General features: G+C 40.0%; 1 pseudogene; it reads left to right on the forward strand.

Annotated features, from left to right (window-relative positions):
* LOC133765200 (cyclin-C-like) overlaps positions 1–7,904 on the forward strand; it is an 80,946-nt pseudogene extending 73,042 nt beyond the window's left edge.
* Positions 7,905–18,743: the final 10,839 nt, after the last annotated feature.

An 18,743-nucleotide genomic window follows, 5' to 3' on the forward strand; every position in this document is an offset into this window, starting at 1 on the left:
AAATTTTCTCTTACTAATTTTGAAAAATTATTCTTTTTGGAAGAGATGTATTTTTAAACCATTTTTACTGATGTATTTATCCGTACAGCAAAGACAAGAGGGTATGTATTTCATTCTTGAATTTATAATCCATTATCATCATTAATAGTTGAGTAGCTCAAAAGTTTCTATCTTTGGCCACTGGGAACACTTCCACCATGACTCTTATTTTTAGCATTACCTTTAGTGTAAGCTTTTCCTAACTTTGAGCTGGTACAAGATACACTAGTCTCATCCAGTATTTTTTCCCACCCCAACCCTGGAATTAACTACTTCTCAAAGGATCTCTGATTCCTTTGAATGAAGGCTAAGATCAAGATTTGAATGTTAGGTATACTCATTGTTACTGGGATGTAATTGCTCATAAGTCCCTTCAGGGTACAAAGCGAAGTAATATTTTTATACACTAACCCAATTATCTCTACCCACCTATATGTATTTTCATATAAATGTATGTAACTATATCTTTCTATCACTATCCTCTAGCTTCATTCCAATAACTCTGACATAATGGACATCACAATTCCAGCAACTTCCTCATTATTTATAATTTCTCTCTTAAATAATAAAACCATAACTACCAATATGTGAAATACACCTTCTTATTTTTTCAATGCTACCATTCAAGTAGTTTAAAGTTCATTAAGATATTGCCCCATGAGAAACACCTTCACTCAGAAGAGCACATTTTCTGAATGCTTTTCATTTCTAATTTTACAATATTCTATCAAAATACTACTATATATATAATATACATATATATATATATATATATATATATATATATATATTTGAAAAGCAGAGACAATAAAGGTGGAACTCCCATCCACTGCTTCACTCTTCAAATGCCCACAACAGCTGGGACTGGAACAGGACAAAGCCAGAAGCCAGAAACTCAGTCTGGGTCTTCCACATGGGTAGCAGGGATTCAAGTACTTGATTCATCACCTGCTGTCTCTCAGTGTAGGCTTTAGCAGGAAGCTGGAATCAGGAGTGGAGCCAGGACTTGAAAGCATCTCATAATAACTCAAGCTTGCAACATATCAATAAATAATTAACTCACAAAGTATGAAGCAGGAGACTCTAGGTGACTTGCTGCAATGTCCAGCGAGGAACAAAAATGAGCTGAAATCAGGCCTGCTAGTGAGATGTGCTCCTCATCTGGAGAGAAGGGGCAGAAAGGAGAGGAGGAGTCTTCACTGCCAGCCCCTTGTTTATCCCAGCGCTGGAAGCAGGCAAACACCAGACCATTCCTGGTCACATGCTGTTTCCTCCAACTTTCACTCACTGGGTTAGACGCATGCTTCTTTTCCTACCCTTCCTCTCCCAGTCAGAATGTGGCCAACCATGCAGAACAAAGATGCAATGGACATAGAAGTGGCTGTTATTTGTAGATGTATTTCCCATGGGCTGGAGGAACTGAAGCTAGTCACATTTAAGCATTGACACTTTCATGGAGTTTTGAGAGGGAGCATCCCCCAAGTCACAAAAGAAAAAGAAAGAAGAGAGCCTCTTCAAAAGAGCAAAGGGTATCAGTGACAATTAACTGAGCACCAAAGGGGAAACCTGTCGAAGTGAAATGGACACTATGAGAAACAGTGACTTGATCAGCTCTTGTCCTGACTGTTGATGTACAATGTAAATCTTTATCCATTTTAGCATTTTTTTGTTCTAGTACTAGTGGTTGATCTCTGTAGTTAGCACACAATTATTCTTAGGTGTTTAAATCTTAACTGAAAAGTGATCCCAGTTAAATATAAGAATGAGAAAAAGAGAGAGAGGAGATGTACAATTTGGGACATGCTCAATCGGACTTGCCCCAAATGATGGAGTTAGAAACGTGCCAGGGGATTCCAATATAACCCCATCAAGGTGGCATGTACCAATGCCATCTCACTAGTCCCAGTGATCAATTTCAGTTCACAATTGATCACACTGATAAATCTAAGAGTCAAAGGCATCACACAAACAAGACTAATGTCTGCTAATACTAACTGATAAAATCAAAAAGGGAGAGAAGGATCCATCATGGGAAGGGGGATACACAGCAGACTCATAGAATGGCAGATGTCCTAAATAGCACTCTGGCCTCAGAATCAGCCCTTAAGGCAGTTGGATATGGCTGAAGAGCCCATGAGAGTATTTTAGGCATGGAAAGCCAAGACACTCTGAAAAAAAAAAAAAAAAAGAAGACCTAAATGAAGGATCTCAGCGAGTGTGATCCCAGTGGAAAGAACAGGGCCATCAAGGTAGGAGGTACCTTTCTCTGAAGGGAGGAGAGAACTTCCACTTTGACTATGACCCTATCAGAATAAGATCAAATTCGGTGAACCCTAAAGGCTTCCATAGCCTCGGCAACTCATGACTAGAGCCTAGGGAGATTACTGATGCCATAAACAGGAGTGTTAAATTGTTAAATCAACATCAAGAGTCACTGTGTACTTACGTCCCATGTGGGATCATTCCTTAATGGGTTGTCCAATGTGAAGTAATGATATAGCTAGTACTGAAACAGTATTTTTACATTTTGTGTTTCTGTGTGGGTGCAAACTGATGAAATCTTTACTTAGCATATACTGAATCGATCTTCTGTATATAAAGATAATTGAAAATGAAAATAAAAAACTTGGTGTTAAATTGGAAATTACATAGAAAATTAATCATTTTTTTTAAAAATATCATGTAGGATCTCTGTCATTAATGTACTGTACACTGTTATTTATATAACTATATAACTAGTTATATAACTAGTACTCCAACAGTATTTTTTCACTTTGTGTTGCTATGTGAGGGCAAACTGTTGAAATCTTTATATATACTAAACTGATTTTCTGTATATAAAGAGAAAAAACAAAACAAAACAAAACAAATATCAAAGGGTGCTGGAAAACCATCACCTCCTTGAGATTCCTTTCACATGGACTCTATTGACAATAGTATAAGAACATCTAGCAAAAGGAGAAAATACTGATTTGCATGATTATAAATCTGTTAAATAGATCTTTGGAGATGAAATGAACATATACAGAAAAATCAGTGAAGGAGAGTATTAGAGTGAAGCAAAAGCATCAGTATTAGTGAAGGAAATGGAGCAATTTAAGTGTTGATACTTTTTTTTTTCTAGTGAATACCTCTCTGCTCATTAATAATTTCATTTTCTAATTGTTATATAACCCTCTTGATTGTTAACCACTTTCTACTGTTCATAAATGAACATTTCTAATGCTCACTTTACAGAAAGTTAACCATATATCCTTATTGTGCATGTGTGTGTGTGAGTTTGTATGTGTGTGCGCCAATCCATAACTGCTTCCCATTCAACAAAGCATACTGACACGGCAGAAATTTTCATTTTAATATAAAGTACCATATGAATTTTGATGAGTTTTCATCTCTTAGGCATATGATCTCATTTTTTTGTTAATTACCAAAATTTAACTGTTACTCTGTCTATAAGGTAGCTAATACATTTTTTAAATGAAGAAAATTATATTAAAGCACCCCAAATGTAATTTATAGCTGAAGATAGAGTTGGACTTGATTTCATATAAGAAATATTTAGGGGCCTTCCCAATGCTTCATCATATAAAAATAAGTAGCCAATTGAGTATTCTTTAAAACAAAACAGTATGGGGGCCAGGGCCGTGGCTCACTTGGTTAATCCTCTGCCTGTGCCACTGGCATCTCATATGGGCACCGGATTCTAGTCCCGGTTGCCCCTCTTCCAGGCCAGCTCTCTGCTGTGGCCCGGAAGGGCAGTGGAGGATGGTCCATGTACTTGGGCTCTGCACCCGCATGGGAGACCAGGAGAAACACCTGGCTCCTGGCTTCAGATCAGCATAGCTCTGGCTGTAGCGGTCATTTGAGGGATGAGCCAACGGAAGGAAGACCTTTCTCTCTGTCCCTCTCTCACTGTCTAACTCTCTGTCAAATTAAAAAAAAAAAAAGTAAAAAAAAAAAAAAAGCAGTGCAATGCCCTCTTTGAGTGGGTGATCATCATTTCCAGGCATTGGTGTGTGATTTGTCAAATGGTTGAAAGAATAACTTAAATATTCAAAATTCAGAGAGAAAGACTCCTTATCACATAGTCTGATGACCATCAATATTTTTTAATCATCTTTTCCTTCCTATACCTTCTGATACATGTACTTCATAATGAGGTCACTTATTAATTGCTATTGATTAACATTTACACGCAAATCAATGTCTATATAAAACAAGGTACCCTTGAGAAATCAAAATTTAGTTTCAAATACCTTAAACTTTTAAAATGATTACAGCTACATGCAACTAAATTATCTAAATTATCTTATTTTCCTATCGTGTAATCAATGCACCTCATTTTATAAGTAGAAACCTGTTCACCAACTGATATAAAACCAATCAAGACTAGCAGTGCTTCTTTTGTCTCCATGCCCCAAGTAAATTATAGCAGACATTCAAACAATGTCTATAAAACACCTTCTCACAATGGAACGCCTTCAACCCACGTTAATGATACCTTGAGGGATTTTTTTCCCATGTAATTCTTGTTTTACAGGTTTTTACATCTTTTTATTCACTGAATAGAATAGAAACACTATTCAAGACACTTATTTAAAACAGCTAAAGGTAAAAAGCACTCTCAATAAAGCTGCCCTTACCTTGGTAATAAATATTAATCATATGTCTGTCCAGATAAATTCTAAATTTTGTTCGTGTTTTCATTAACAGGAAAATAGACACTATCTTTATTATACAAGGGTATTCCAAAATTTTATGAAAAAAATTTTAAAAGATAAGTTAAGAAATAAGTTCATTTTGGTGCAAAACTATTAGAAATCCATGCCTAGTTTGCTCATAATACACATTTTTCATGAACTTTTGAAGACTCCTTATGCAGTTAAACAACCTACCTATGGGTCACCTAGTCAAGGTTTTATTTCTCTGAATATTGACTTTCCTTTGCAATCATATTATCTTGCTGTAGCCAGTGTTAATTCAGAGAAAGGAAAAATAAAATAAAGCAAAACTAGCCACAACCAGGCATTCTCCTAAAGGTAAAAGTCTGTCAGAAATACAACTTTATGATCCTTTCCATTGTCTTTTATCAGTGTCCAAAAGGGAAGAAAAATGGAAAAGCAAAAGGACACTCTTTTCCTCATTAACACCTCAAGAACATACAGTTCACTGCATAGCGATATCATTGATGTCTGCTACTGAAACCTGAAGAATCTGTAATCGCCAGCAGTCTGGTTCTATTTGTGAAACAGATTACTATGCTTTCAGAGTGCTAACGACCAACCTCTCTAAAAATATCAAATTAGACAAAAGTTGCTACAATATTAGAATCACCATTCACCTGAGACAACAACATCGTTTTGTAGAAATTATTCTGATCTATCTCTGGAATGAAATTCTTCACACATTAACAGTCAGCATAATCTCTGCCTCACGTGTGAAATGCGGGGCTGGGTGCATTTCCCAAACACCAGAACTCACTTAGAGCCTGTACTGAATTTGCCTCACATCTAACCTTTTCAAAATTTTAAGTCTTTATATGTTTTATCACCTCTAGATTAATTCATGTGTAGTAGGCCTTTCAACAGCTTAAAAGGTTATTAGCTCATATGCAAAGATAAAGTTTCCTTAATTTTTTGAAATATGAGAATAATAGCAAACAAAGAATATTTTCAAAAGATTAACAGCTACACCAGTGGAGTCCTAGGTCTAAAGTCAGAATAACACTGTTATCCTGGGTGGCCAATTATTAAGCCAGTAGCTTTGTATAAATATTGAGTCATCATTTTTCATATATAATAGAGAACCAGGAAAACTTACCTTGTCTGATACAGTCTTGTTGATACCACCAAATTAGGTAAAGTATATAAAGGTGCTATTCAAATCCTAGTAGTTTCCCTCACCTCAAAAAACATGATTTGCAAATTTTACACACTATTTTAGTTGGTACTTAAATATGCTCGTTAGGCTCAAATGCCATATCAGTTATTAAATAATGCAGTTATGCTTATTATATTTAAATGTCATATCAGTTATTTATAAATAATATACTACTGATGAAATAAAAAGGGAGTAACAGCATCTTAGTATTAATTAGATCGTTTGTAAGGAAAGCTGAGCAGTATTTTAGATCTGCTCATGACATTGTTATGCGCCCGACACCTTGCATTTACTTTAAAGATAAGAAAATAGCACAACAGACTTCACCAAGGACCCTGCAGATCAAATGGAAAGGTAAATTACCAAGTAGTAGTCAGAGTGATTCTATCTGGAGCAATGTCTTAGGACTGTGTCAAAAGATATGGGCAATGGAAGAAGAGAAATCGCAAACCACTTGCTCTTGTGAGAACTATGAAAATATCTGACAATAATTGGTAGAGAGATCACAAATAACTTTTCTTCAGCTTTTTTGTCACAGGCATCCTCATTTGCCACACCGTTGACATTAAGTATATATTAATTATCTAATGATTTTTCAATGCTTCCCACTCCTATGTCCTCTCATGTGGGTGGCTGTCATGTGCAGAAGGCACATGGGAACCCTCCCTCTGCCAAGGCTGTTTGAAAGAATACCCCATCCCAGTCATGAGCACAGAGACACATGGTGACTAGGTTTCAGCATCATTTTTTAAGGGGACACGACACTGGAGCGCAAGGGGACATAAATGAGCTAGCACAGTTCTTGGCTCACGTTGAAAACTCAGCAAGTGCTGTTTGGTCTCTGGGGACTCTGGTGCCACGGGTATTGAACTACTTCTGTTCTCCCCTTTACTTCATTATATGGTTTCGGCTTTCATTTGATTGGAATCATTCTTGAGTATTGTGTTTGGGAGAGCATGTAGAGAGTGCATTTCCCCTTTTTCCCTTCTTTTGAATTATAGGTTGTTGGCTGGCTTTAAGACTTTTGAATCCTAGAGCTTTTACTCTGGATTCTGGAGAAGCTGATCAGAAGCCTTTTCCCAACGGCTGAGCAGAGCTTAGCAGGTCCGTGAGGGCTCCACAGGCAGCTCCATGGGCTGGTGCTTTTTTTATCAGGGCAAGCTGTGTTCCCCGCAGGGCACTCTTGGCCCAGCTCCCACTATTTGCATCCAATTCAAGATAAACAAGAGCTGTTGAAGGGGTGCCAAAAGGACTTGAAATTTCTCTCAAAAGAAGAGTATTGGAAAATTACAAATATTTTTTACAGATATTGTCTTGGCATTAGATGAACATCTTAAATTAAGACCAGTTATTGCCACTGCTACAGTCTATTCTGAGACATTCTATGCCGTATATTCTCGGAAAAGCATAAATCTTGTATGAATGGCTTCTACCTGTGTGTTTTTGGCACCCAAAGGAGAGAAATTTGGAGTAGTCTCAAATGCAAGATTGGTTTCTGCTGCTACTTCTGTATGGAAAGGTGGATTTGCAGATACTTTTCCAAAGGAACTTGCTCATGGGATGAATCCTATATTGAAATGTGAACTCCATATTCCAGAATTAATGGGCTGTTGCTTCAGTTTTTATCACCCTCCTAGACCTTTGCTCCAGTATGTGCAGGGCATGGGCTAAGAAGCCGCGTGGCTTCCCCCTGCTGGATAGAGTGAGAGACGCCTACAGAAGGGCACTTTGTCCATAGCTCACCTCCACGTGGCCTGTGTTGTACAACAGAATGCCAGACAGTGGTTTGCTGAGCTTCCTGGGGATACCGAGAAGATTTTGGAAATTATCAGGTTATTTTAAAACTATATGAACAGTGGAAGCATTTTGATGAGAGGAGAGATGGTAATGATTCTTATAGGAGGGTAAACCCAAAATCAACTCCCAGCAGTGAAGGAGAGCAGGATCCAAATGGAAGGTGGAACTCCAGCTGTGCCCAATCCTAAGACCTTCCCAGGAATTCCGCAGTGGACCGCTTGAAGATAAACCGCTGGACAGATGTCACTCACGTCTTCAGTGGCACACAAATGAAAATGGAGAGCTTGTTTCTGTCAAGCATACTGGGAAGTGATTTTATTTTTGCAAAATACGTTTTTCCTTACCTAAGTCGATTCTAGTACAAAATCAAATATAATCTCCTGGTTATAAAAGTATGACAAGGTTCTAAGAGGATCTGCAGACATTTCAAAATTAATAACTTTCATTTAATATTTTTTAACTTGGATAATAGAAAAACTTTTTAAGTTTAAAATCATCTTTGTTCACTGAGGTACCAAAAAAGGACATAAAAATTCAAGATGTGAGAATTTTTTTTCTTTCATAAGTTAAACTTAAGCATCTTCTTGAAGCATTGCTTCCAAAAATAGTAAAATGATGTTAGTGAAGACTGACTTGTTTCTTCACTGTAAAAGCCTGGGTAGATGAAATAATTCTCCTGTATCTATTTTTTTTTTTGTAAGATTTACTTAATTACTTGAAAGGCAGAGATCCAGAGAAAGAAGGCAAGACAGAGAGAGAGAGAGAGAGAGAGAGAGAGAGAGAGATCTGGTTCACTCCCCAAATAGCTGCAATGGCCAGGGCTGGACCAGGCCAAAGCCAGGAGCCAGGAGCTTTCTCCAGGTCTCTCACATGGGTGCGGGAGCCCAAAGACTGGGGCCATCTTCTGCTGCTTTCCCAGGTGCATTAGCATGGAGCTGGATCAGAAATGGAGCAGCCAGGACTTGAACCCAGTGCCCATATTGGATGCCGGCACTCCAGGCAGAAACTTAACTTGCTGTACTGCAGTGCCAGCTCCCCTACATATATTTCTTAAGCTCCTTAACTTCTATCTACTAACTTGTGAAAATCTTATGGCAACTAATTTAATCATTGATTCCTATTTATATATACTCTGCAACAATTTGAAAACTAATATAATTAAACCTCTTAATATCACTATCTGTACTATTCCTAATGCAAGTATAATACAATTATAAACTAAAGTCATACTTTCCTTTAAGAATCCAACTAAATTCACAAAAATCCTATCTCAGTGATTCTGTCTCTGGAAAGATTCTTTCCTGAGAGCAGAAGTGCACAGGAGCCAAGGGCAAAGGGTCTCCTACTCACCTGAGGCTCGGTTGCCATTTCTTCTGATTGATGACGACAAGAAACACCCAGCTGGCCATGCATCCTGTCTCTTCTTGACACTAGACAACCCTGCTGTGGACAAAACTCTGATCCCTTCATGGCAATATAGGGGTTTCTCTGTATACTCTGCATAAAACTTGAAGTATTAGACACCTTGCTCCCAAAAGCAAACCAGCTAATGGGAATTGGGTTTTCACTCTTTCACTCTCAGTCTCTCTCTCTCTCTCTCTCTCTCTCAGTCTCTCTGTTTCTCTCTCTCTCACACACACACAAACAAGCTCACGCACACATATAGCTATTTTTCTTCTTGAACTGACATGAAATTAAGAGCTCATGCTTTTAGAATTTTGTTTGTACCTGTGGGGTCCTTTGCAAATGGAAATTTACTTCTTTGCAAAGATGAATTTCAAAAAAGCCTCAGTAGTATGTGTTAGTTTATTTTACATCAATGACAGCTATAATGAAGAGGGCACTCTTCATTTATTCAAGCGTGGCTTCATGACACACTACTTGGATGGATTTAAACAACTTAGTCTCCTAGCCTCTTCATTTATGAGATAAAAAGACTAGAATCTGTCTCACCAGGCTCCTGATGACCAGGGAAATGCAGGTGGAAATTCCTAGAACATAGGCTGCTTACATGAATAATAAATTTTAAAAACCCCTTGGCAAACTGGACATGAACTCGAGTCCACAGCCAAGGCACTACCTTAGATGTTTGGAAAAGTCAAGAGAAGAAAAGTATCTTCCCTCAAAAGATCAAAGCGTAAAGACAAATGCAAAAGATGAAGTGCCACAGGGAACAGAGACGCAAAGTGAATATTAAAGAAAACTTTCCAAAGTGGAAAAGGCTTCACATGACATTGGAAGAGGATCTGGAATTTGGGCTGGGCTGCAACCCATGGAGATGGAACAAGTGCGGAAAGAAAGACTTTTGTTTTTAAAATCTATGTCTAAGAAGTCACTATTAAATAGACTGTTGCCAATTATGAGTACAACTCAACTCAAACACTGATATAATATATATATATATATATATATACATATATACCCCTCGCTCTCTCCTTCCCTCTCTTTCTCCATTTCAAATAAAATGAAAATAAAGAAATAACAATTCTTTAAAGTCATATGCATTCCCTCTTTTCTGGCAGAGATGATGAGCCTCATGGCGAGAGGTGTCCGAGTGGGGAGGAAGCTATCGGAACTCTGCAGGTTTTTTTTTTGTTTGTTTTTTGTTTTTTGTGTTTTTTTGCAGGCAGAGTGGACAGTGAGAGAGACAGAGACAGAGAGAAAGGTCTTCCTTTGCCATTGGTTCACCCTCCAATGGCCGCCGCTGCCAGCCCACCACGCTGATCGGAAGGCAGGAGCCAAGTGCTTATCCTGGTCTCCCATGGGGTGTAGGGCCCAAGCACTTGGGCCATCCTCCACTGCACTCCCGGGCCATAGCAGAGAGCTGGCCTGGAAGAGGGGCAACCGGGACAGAATCCGGTGCCCCGACCGGGACTAGAACCCAGTGTGCCGGCGCCACAAGGCGGAGGATTAGCCTAGTGAGCCGCGGCGCCGGCCTCTGCAGGTTCTTAATCACTTTGATCTATGCCTTGTTCTCAGCGCCTGAAAAATCCTTTAGACCAAGCCGAGGGAGGGTGACTGTAATGTGATTGCTCTCTCAGAGCAGTGGGGATTCCAGGGAGAAACATTGTTGTTCCCTTTCCTAATCAGTCATGGGAGTGAATGGGTAGTTATTGCCTAAATTATTGAGAACCTGGCTGAGGGTGTTTAAAGCCTCATAAAATATATTCTTTACTGTAGGGGGTTTCTCCTTCAATGCGATTTTATGATTTGGAAGAATTTCAGAGAATTGCTTAAAAGGAAAACTATGTATGTGTATATGTTTTTAACTGGGAAGGAACCAACTCTGAAAGTATTGCTGAAATGTGTAAGGATACCTGCATGGCATATTCATTCTTGATTTGGAGTAAGAAAAAAATGTCAAGAAGCAAAAGTTATTATTCCTTGCTTTCTGTACTTATATTTTATAACATTAATTCTAAATTATTTGGGTAACAAAGAACAATATTTTATGCAACAAAAATCATAGCAACTCTGTAAGTTGGAAATATTTCTATAATGATTGTTTTATATTCAATCATTGATAGCTATATTTTTACCTATTGTTTCTATTGATACATATATTGTCCTTCATATAAAAGACTAATGCACAGATCTTTTGTTCGCCTCTTATTTCCAAGTATTTAGTACTATTTATATTTGTGATGAGGACGTAGAGATGGAAATAGCAAAGAGTGTGAGAGTGTCAGCCTATAAAACCATCTCAGAAAACAAGGTGAAACCTCTTAGACCCTTGTAAGAAGAGTCAGGAAGGGACTGGCGTTGTGGCATAGCACTGTGGCCTGGAGCATCTGGGGGACCTGGATGGAGTTCCAGGTTCCTGTCTTCAACACAGCCCAGCTGCAGCTGTTTGCAGCTTTTGGGGAGTGAACCAGCAGATGGAAGATCTAGATCTCTCTGTCTCTCTCTCTCTTTCTGCCTTTCAAATGAATAGATTGATATATCTTTTTTTCTTATATACAGAAGATCAATTTAGTATATATTAAGTAAAGATTTCAACAGTTTGCACTCACACGGAAACAGAAAATGTAAAGTACTGTTTAATTACTAGTTATAGCATTGATTCACATAGTACAACACCTTAAGACAGAGATCCTACATGGGGAGAAAGTGCACAGTGACTCCTGTTGTTGATTTAACAATTGACACTCTTGTTTATGGTGTCAGTAATCACCCTAGGCTCTTGTCATGAGTTACGAAGGCTATGGAAGTTTTGAGTTCACCAACTCCAATCTTTTTTTTTTTTTTTTTTGACAGGCAGAGTGGATAGTGAGAGACAGAGACACAGAGAGAAAGGTCTTCCTTTACTGTTGGTTCACCCTCCAATGGCCGCTGTGGCTGGTGTATCGCGCTGATCCAAAGCCAGGAGCCAGGTGCTTCTCCTGGTCTCCCATGCGGGTGCAGGGCCCAAGGACTTGGGCCATCCTCCACTGCCTTCCTGGGCCATAGCAGAGAGCTGGCCTGGAAGAGGGGCAACCAGGACAGAATCCGGCACCCCAACCGGGACTAGAACCCGGTGTGCTGGCGCCGCAAGGTGGAGGATTAGCCTGTTAAGCCACGGCACCAGCCACCAACTCCAATCTTATTTAGACAAGGTCATAGTCAAAGTGGAAGTTCTCTCCTCCCTTCAGAGAAAGGTACCTCCTTCTTTGATTGCCCATTCTTTCCGCTGGGATCTCACTCACAGAGATCTTTCATTTAGGTTTATTATTATTATTTTTTTTTTGCGACAGTGTCTTCACTTTCCATGCCTGAAATACTCTCATGGGCTTTTTAGCTGGATCTGAATGCCTTAAGGGCTGATTCTGAGGCCAGAGTGCTGTTTAGGACATCTGCCATTCTATGGGTCTACTGTGTATCCCACTTCCCATGTTGGATCATTCTCTCCTTTTTTAATTCTATCAGTTAGTATTAGCAGACACTTTTGTTTATGTGATCCCTTTGACTACATCTTTAAAAAAAGTGTTTGAAAAATCTCCAGTGTGCATTCCTGTAATTGGAAAGCAACCCTGGCTTATTATTACTGATATATTATTATTGTTAGAATATAAAAATGTTACTGACTTCTGTGTCAATTTACTGTCTGGCAATTTTACTGAATTTGTTGATCAGTTCTAGCAGTCTCTTGGTCATGTACATTATCTACAAAATTTTTCCTTCTTTCCTATTTGTATGCCTTTGTTTGTTTATCATGTCTAGTGGCTCTAGCTAAAACTTCTAGTGCCATACTGAATAAGGACAGTGGGAGTGGCTATCCTTGTCCAATTCCAGATCTTAGAGAAAACGTCCTCAGCTTTTCCACATTCATTATGTTAGTGTGATGTATCATGCTAATGGATTCATGTATATTGCATCATCTGCATCCCAGGGGTAAATTCCACCCGGCCAGGGCGATTGATTGCTTCATGTGTTGTTGGATCCAACCTGCTACTGTTTTGTTGAAAACTTTTGCATCTGTGTTCATCAGAGAGATTGGGCTGTAATTTTCTTCTGTTGTATCCTTGTCTGGTCTTGAAATCCAGGTAATGCTGGCCTCATAGAATGAGTTTGTCAGAGTTCCACCCTTTCTAAAATGTGAGAAGAACTGGTGTTAGTTCTTCCTTAAAAGTTCTTTCATAGTGAGGCCTTCTGGTCCTGGGCTTTTCTGCACTGGAAGTCTTTTATTATTGATTAAATGTCGTTACTCACTGGTAGTCCACTCAGGTTTTCTGTGTAGTCATAGTTCAGTTTTGGTAAGTTATACGCATCCAGAAATTTGTCCATATTTTCTAGGTTTTGAAGTTTGTTGATGTATTTAATATTTGTCCCAATGACCTTCGTATTTCTGTGGTATCCATTGTAATATCACCTTTTTCTTCTCTGATCTACTTCTCAGATTTGAGTCTTCTGTCTTCTTTTCCTGATGAATCTAACAGTTGGGGGGTGGGGTGTGGGGGGGCACATTCTGCCAAGGGACATTTGGACATTACAACCGTAGTATTTTCTTGCTAGATTGATCCATTTTTCATTACATAGTGACATTCTTTACCTGTTTTTATAGTTTTTGTCTATTTTGTCTAATAAAAGTGTAGCTATTCCTACTAACTTTTGTTATCCATTTACATGGGCTATCTTTTGCTGTCCTTTTATTTTCTGTCTGCATATCTTTATTGGTGAGATCAGTTTCTTTTAGGCAAGGTGTCATTGAGTCTTCTTTTGTAATCCTTTCAGCCAGTCTGGTTTTTCTATTAAATTTTTTAAAGATTTATTTTATTTATTTATTTGAAAGGCAGAGTTACAGAGAGAGAGGGAGAGATGGAGGGAGAGCTCTTCCATCTGCTGGTTCACTCCCCAAATGGCCACAATGGCTGGGGCTGGGCCAGACTGAAGCCAGGAGCCTGGAGCTTCTTCCAGGTCTCCCACATGGGTGCAGGGACCCAAACACATGGACGTCTTCTATTGTATTCCTAGGCCTATTTGCAGGAACTGGATAGGAATTGGAGCACCAGGATTTGAACCAGTGCCCATAGAGAATGCCTGCACTGCAGGCAGCAGCTTAACCTGCTATGCCTTAAAACTGGCCCCAGTCTGTCTCTTGTAGCTTGGCAATTTAGTCTATTTACATTCACGGATATGACTCTGATGTTTCTTCTGCTCATGCTGAATATTCTTTACCCTTTCTCTAGTGTATTTTAAACTTGTATGTCTTTTCATGATGGTAGTTACTTTTATTTTGCTTCTATTTGTAGAAGTCCCTTAAGCATCTACCATAAGGCTGGCAGGTGGTGATGTTTTTTGCTTGCCTTAGAAAGCCTTTATTCCTCCTCTATTTATGAAGGATGGCTTTTCTGAGTATGTCAGTCTTCGTTGGCAGGTTGATTTTCCTTAACCTTGCGGTGTGAAACTTGATTCCCTCCTGGTCTGCGAAGTTCCTGCTACCTACTATGCTGCTTTTTCTACTGCTCGACCCCCTTAAGTGTGACTTGATGCCTTTCTCTTGTGGATTTCAGAATTCTCTCTTTGTGCTGTACTTTTAAGAATTTGACTATGATGTCTTGTGGCGAGAATGTTTTCTAGTCATGTCTATTTGGGGTCTCAAGAACCTTCTAAGATTCTAAATCTTTGTCAAGATTGGAGAACTTTCCAGTTATTATTTCATTGACTATGTTTTCTATGCCTCTACTCCCTCTTGGAGTCCCATAATCTAAGCATTTGTTCATTTAATGATGTCTCAAAGCTCTCAGTGAAATTCATTTTTTTGTCTTTTTTTCTGATTGTGGTATTTCAAAAGACTGGTCTTCAAGTTTCAAACATTTCTTCTGTCTGAACTAGTTTTTCATTGAGGTTTCATTTGTATTTTTATTTACTTACTAAGTTGTTCATTTCCAAGATTTCTGCTGGGTTCTTTTTCAAGATTTATCACTTCACTAGATTTCTCATTCATATCATTCACTGCTTTGCTGATTCTGTTCAATGTCTGTATGTATTCTCTTGTATCTCCATGAGTATCCTTTTAATCATGCTTTTGACTCATCAACCTCCTTCTCTTTAGTCTGTTTATGAAACATTACTGTATTCCCCTAAGAAGTAATACTGCCTTGCATCTTCCTGTGTCTGTCAATATCTGCACATGTGTCAGATCAATTGTTTCTATCATTTAAGAGCAGCTTTCTTCGTAAAAGACTTTTTCATGAATATGGGTCTTCAGGTGTTGGTTTTGTGGGCTATTTGGCTTCATCTCCAGTTGGATGCTGTGGTATAGTTTCCCTAAATCTTTCACAGTGATTGTTGGCAGAGCACTGGGGGCATGGCTGCCCTTCTCAGTCTCCACAGGGATGTGTGGGTCTTGGTAGTAGTCTGTGGGGCAGAAGCCACGGCTGCAAGAGCACTGGTTCTTAGTCCACTATGGCTGAGATTTGGAAGCACTGGCCTGGAGTCTTGGAGGAGCCACTCAAGATCCCACATTGCCAAGGGCATGGCTAGAGTCACGGTACCACCAAGCCTAAAGTCCGGCAGGGACACATGAATCTCCATAGTGTCAGCACTAGGTTTCTATGAAATGTTTCAGGACTTGTCTTCTTTTTCTTCCCCCATGCAGACAATTATTTTTTTCTGTGCTATACTGCTTGAGGTTAAGGAAGGAGTGACAAATCCTGTGGCTTCCTGTGCCCTAATACTACTTCACAACTGGAGCCCACAGCCTGCTGAGACCAGTACACATGGAGCAGGGCCGAAGCCCACTTTCCTATGGGTTCTTTGCAACTACGGTGGGCTTGCAGCCCAAGGCTATGGCAACCAACCACAGCTGATGCTGATGGGGGTATATGTCTCATTTTGCTACTGCCACAAGTATCCACCAGGATCCAGGTGGTTCCAGGGCTCTGTTTATAGGCACTGGCCTAGAACAAGGACAATTTGTATCTGCCCAGTGCTTTTACCATTTCCAAGACACAGTGCTGTGTTCACTTTGGTGCCCTACTTCCCAGCTGCTGGAGTCTTGCTGCTTTCTCTCTGCCCACAGTTGGGGGCAGTATGGTGGAGGCAGTCCTGTGGCAACCCAGGCCGGCGCTAAATTGCATCACATGTAGAACTCAAAGTCCCCCAGAACTGCATGGTGTCAGGTTAGACACCATGTCTCCTCAATGCTGGGTGGTGTTAAGGGCAGAAATGAGTCTGTTCCAGATCTCACCTGACACCAGGGCAGACCTACATGCTGTGACTGTGAGCATGATCCTAGGGACAGAGGCCTTTGAGCTTTATCTAGTGCCAGGTCTCATCACAGTAGGGCCAGCACTGAGCTTCAAGGCAAAGCCCTGGGGCCAGCATTGTGGCATGTTGGTTAAGTTGCTACCTGCAACACAGCATCCTATATGAGTGCCAGTTCATGTCCCAGAGGCTCCACTTCCTTTCCAGCTCCTGCTAATGTGCCTGGGAAACGGCAGAGGATGGCCTAAGTGCTTGGGAGACCTGGAAGATGCTCCTGGCTCCTGACTTCAGGCTGGCCCAGCCCCAGCCATTGTGGCCATTTGGGGAGTGAACCAACAATTGGAAGATCCTTTCTCTCTCTTCTTCTCTCCTTCTCTCTCTCTCTCCCAACTCTGTCTTTCAAATGAAAAAAAAAAATCTAAAAAAAAGGAAAAGCCCTAAGCTTCCTTTCCTTCCCTACTCTTTGGTACTGGACTCTTGTTCCACTGTTTGCTGGCCTGGCTATGGAGGTCCAAAGGCTCGGTATTCAGGAGTGAGTCTCGGGGCACAGGCTATAGGCTGTCTCCAGCACTGGTTTTCAAGTCTAAGGTGTATATTTAACTTCCTCTCCTTCCCCCAAGTGAGAGACTTGGAGCTATGTTTCATAGAACTGGGGAAGAGGCACCGTGTCAACTCTTTCCTTCCTGACTTCCTTAGTGGCTCTTTGCTCACTATCATGTGCAAACCAGGCCCTGCGGTCTCTCAGTTGGCTTCTTTAGCTCTTGTGAAGTTGGCTTGAGTATGAATCACTGCTCATGTTGGTGTCTCTATGGGGAGTCGACCACTGGATCAACTTGCTTAGCTGCTATACCACTCCACTGCCAGGGAGCAGTGGTTTCTCGGAAGAAAGCAATGTTACACATCCAAATCATTCCTACTGTTTTGCACAGTTAGATTATGTGGTAGTTGATTCAGTTTGCTAAAAATGGACTATTTATTCTACTATCAAAACTCCAATTTATATATGACTAGGAGCAAAACTTGTATTTGGATTACATTTATAGTCACAATAGGTATGATATGGAATCAATCCAGATGTCCACCAACCGATGACTAGATATAGAAATTGTGGTATATATACACTATGGAATACTACTCAGCCATAACAAAGAATCAACTCCTGTCTTTTGCAACAAAATGGATGCAACTGGAAACCATTATACTTAGTGAAATAAGCCAGTCCCAAAAAGACAAATACCATATGTTTCACCTGGTTTGTCCTCACTAATAGCATAACATAAAAAATGTAATGTATATAAAGCAAAATGGACATTTTGAGAATTATTGCTTACAGTCCTTGTCTCTACTGTGAAGGAACAGTGGTTTTTTTTTTTCTTCCTACTACTTTATTTAGTAGAGAGTTAAGCTTACAACTATAAAATAAACTGAAAATATGTCATTGTGAAAATTAAAAGGAATTATAAGAAAGGAAGGAAGAGAGAGGGTGGGAGCATGGGCAAGAGGGAGAGTAGGGTGGGAAGTATCACTAAGCTCCTAAATCCATATATAAGAAACACATGAAATCTGTTCACCTTGTATAAATTAAATAAATAAATAAGAATTCAAATTGAAATGACAGGCATTAGATCCTACTTTGCCTTAGATGAGTGATACTACTTCCAACCCTGTCCATTTTCAAAGCAAGGAAAATAAAATCATCTTAGCACACACACACATAGTATTTTTCACTGTCATGCTGAACAGTGGACTTGTTTTTCAAATTTTCCACTTGGCCCTATGGCCACAAAAACGTAAGACCTTTTCATGGAAAGGGCGCTGCTTTAGCGGTGTTACATTCTGAATACACACCTGAAGCAACCGTCTGTGGCTCTCTCAGTTTCACTGGGTGAAGTTAAACTGTGAAAACCAGCAGGTCAGATCAGATGCTGTTAACGGAGCAGCTGCGTTCCTGGAGCACACGCTGTTTGCCTGGGTCCAGGTCCGCACTACATGTCAGCTGGGACTCTCAACGAGTCGCCCTGCCAACTGCACTGTTTTTTTTTCTTTCATTCTTTCCCTTGCTCCATCATCACCACTGGAACTCAAATCAGCTATCAATATCCTGCTTAAGACTTTTTTTTTTTTTTTTTTGACAGGCAGAGTGGACAGTGAGAGAGAGAGACAGAGAGAAAGGTCTTCCTTTTTGCCGTTGTTTCACCCTCCAATGGCCACTGCAGCTGGCTTATCGCGCTGATCCGAAGCCAGGAGCCAGGTGCTTCTCCTGGTCTCCCATGCGGGTGCAGGGCCCAAGGACTCGGGCCATCCTCCACTGCCTTCCCGGGCGATAGCAGAGAGCTGGCCTG

The sequence above is a fragment of the Lepus europaeus genome, chromosome 8 (assembly GCF_033115175.1).
Source record: "Lepus europaeus isolate LE1 chromosome 8, mLepTim1.pri, whole genome shotgun sequence".
NCBI classification, from domain to species: Eukaryota; Metazoa; Chordata; class Mammalia; order Lagomorpha; family Leporidae; genus Lepus; species Lepus europaeus.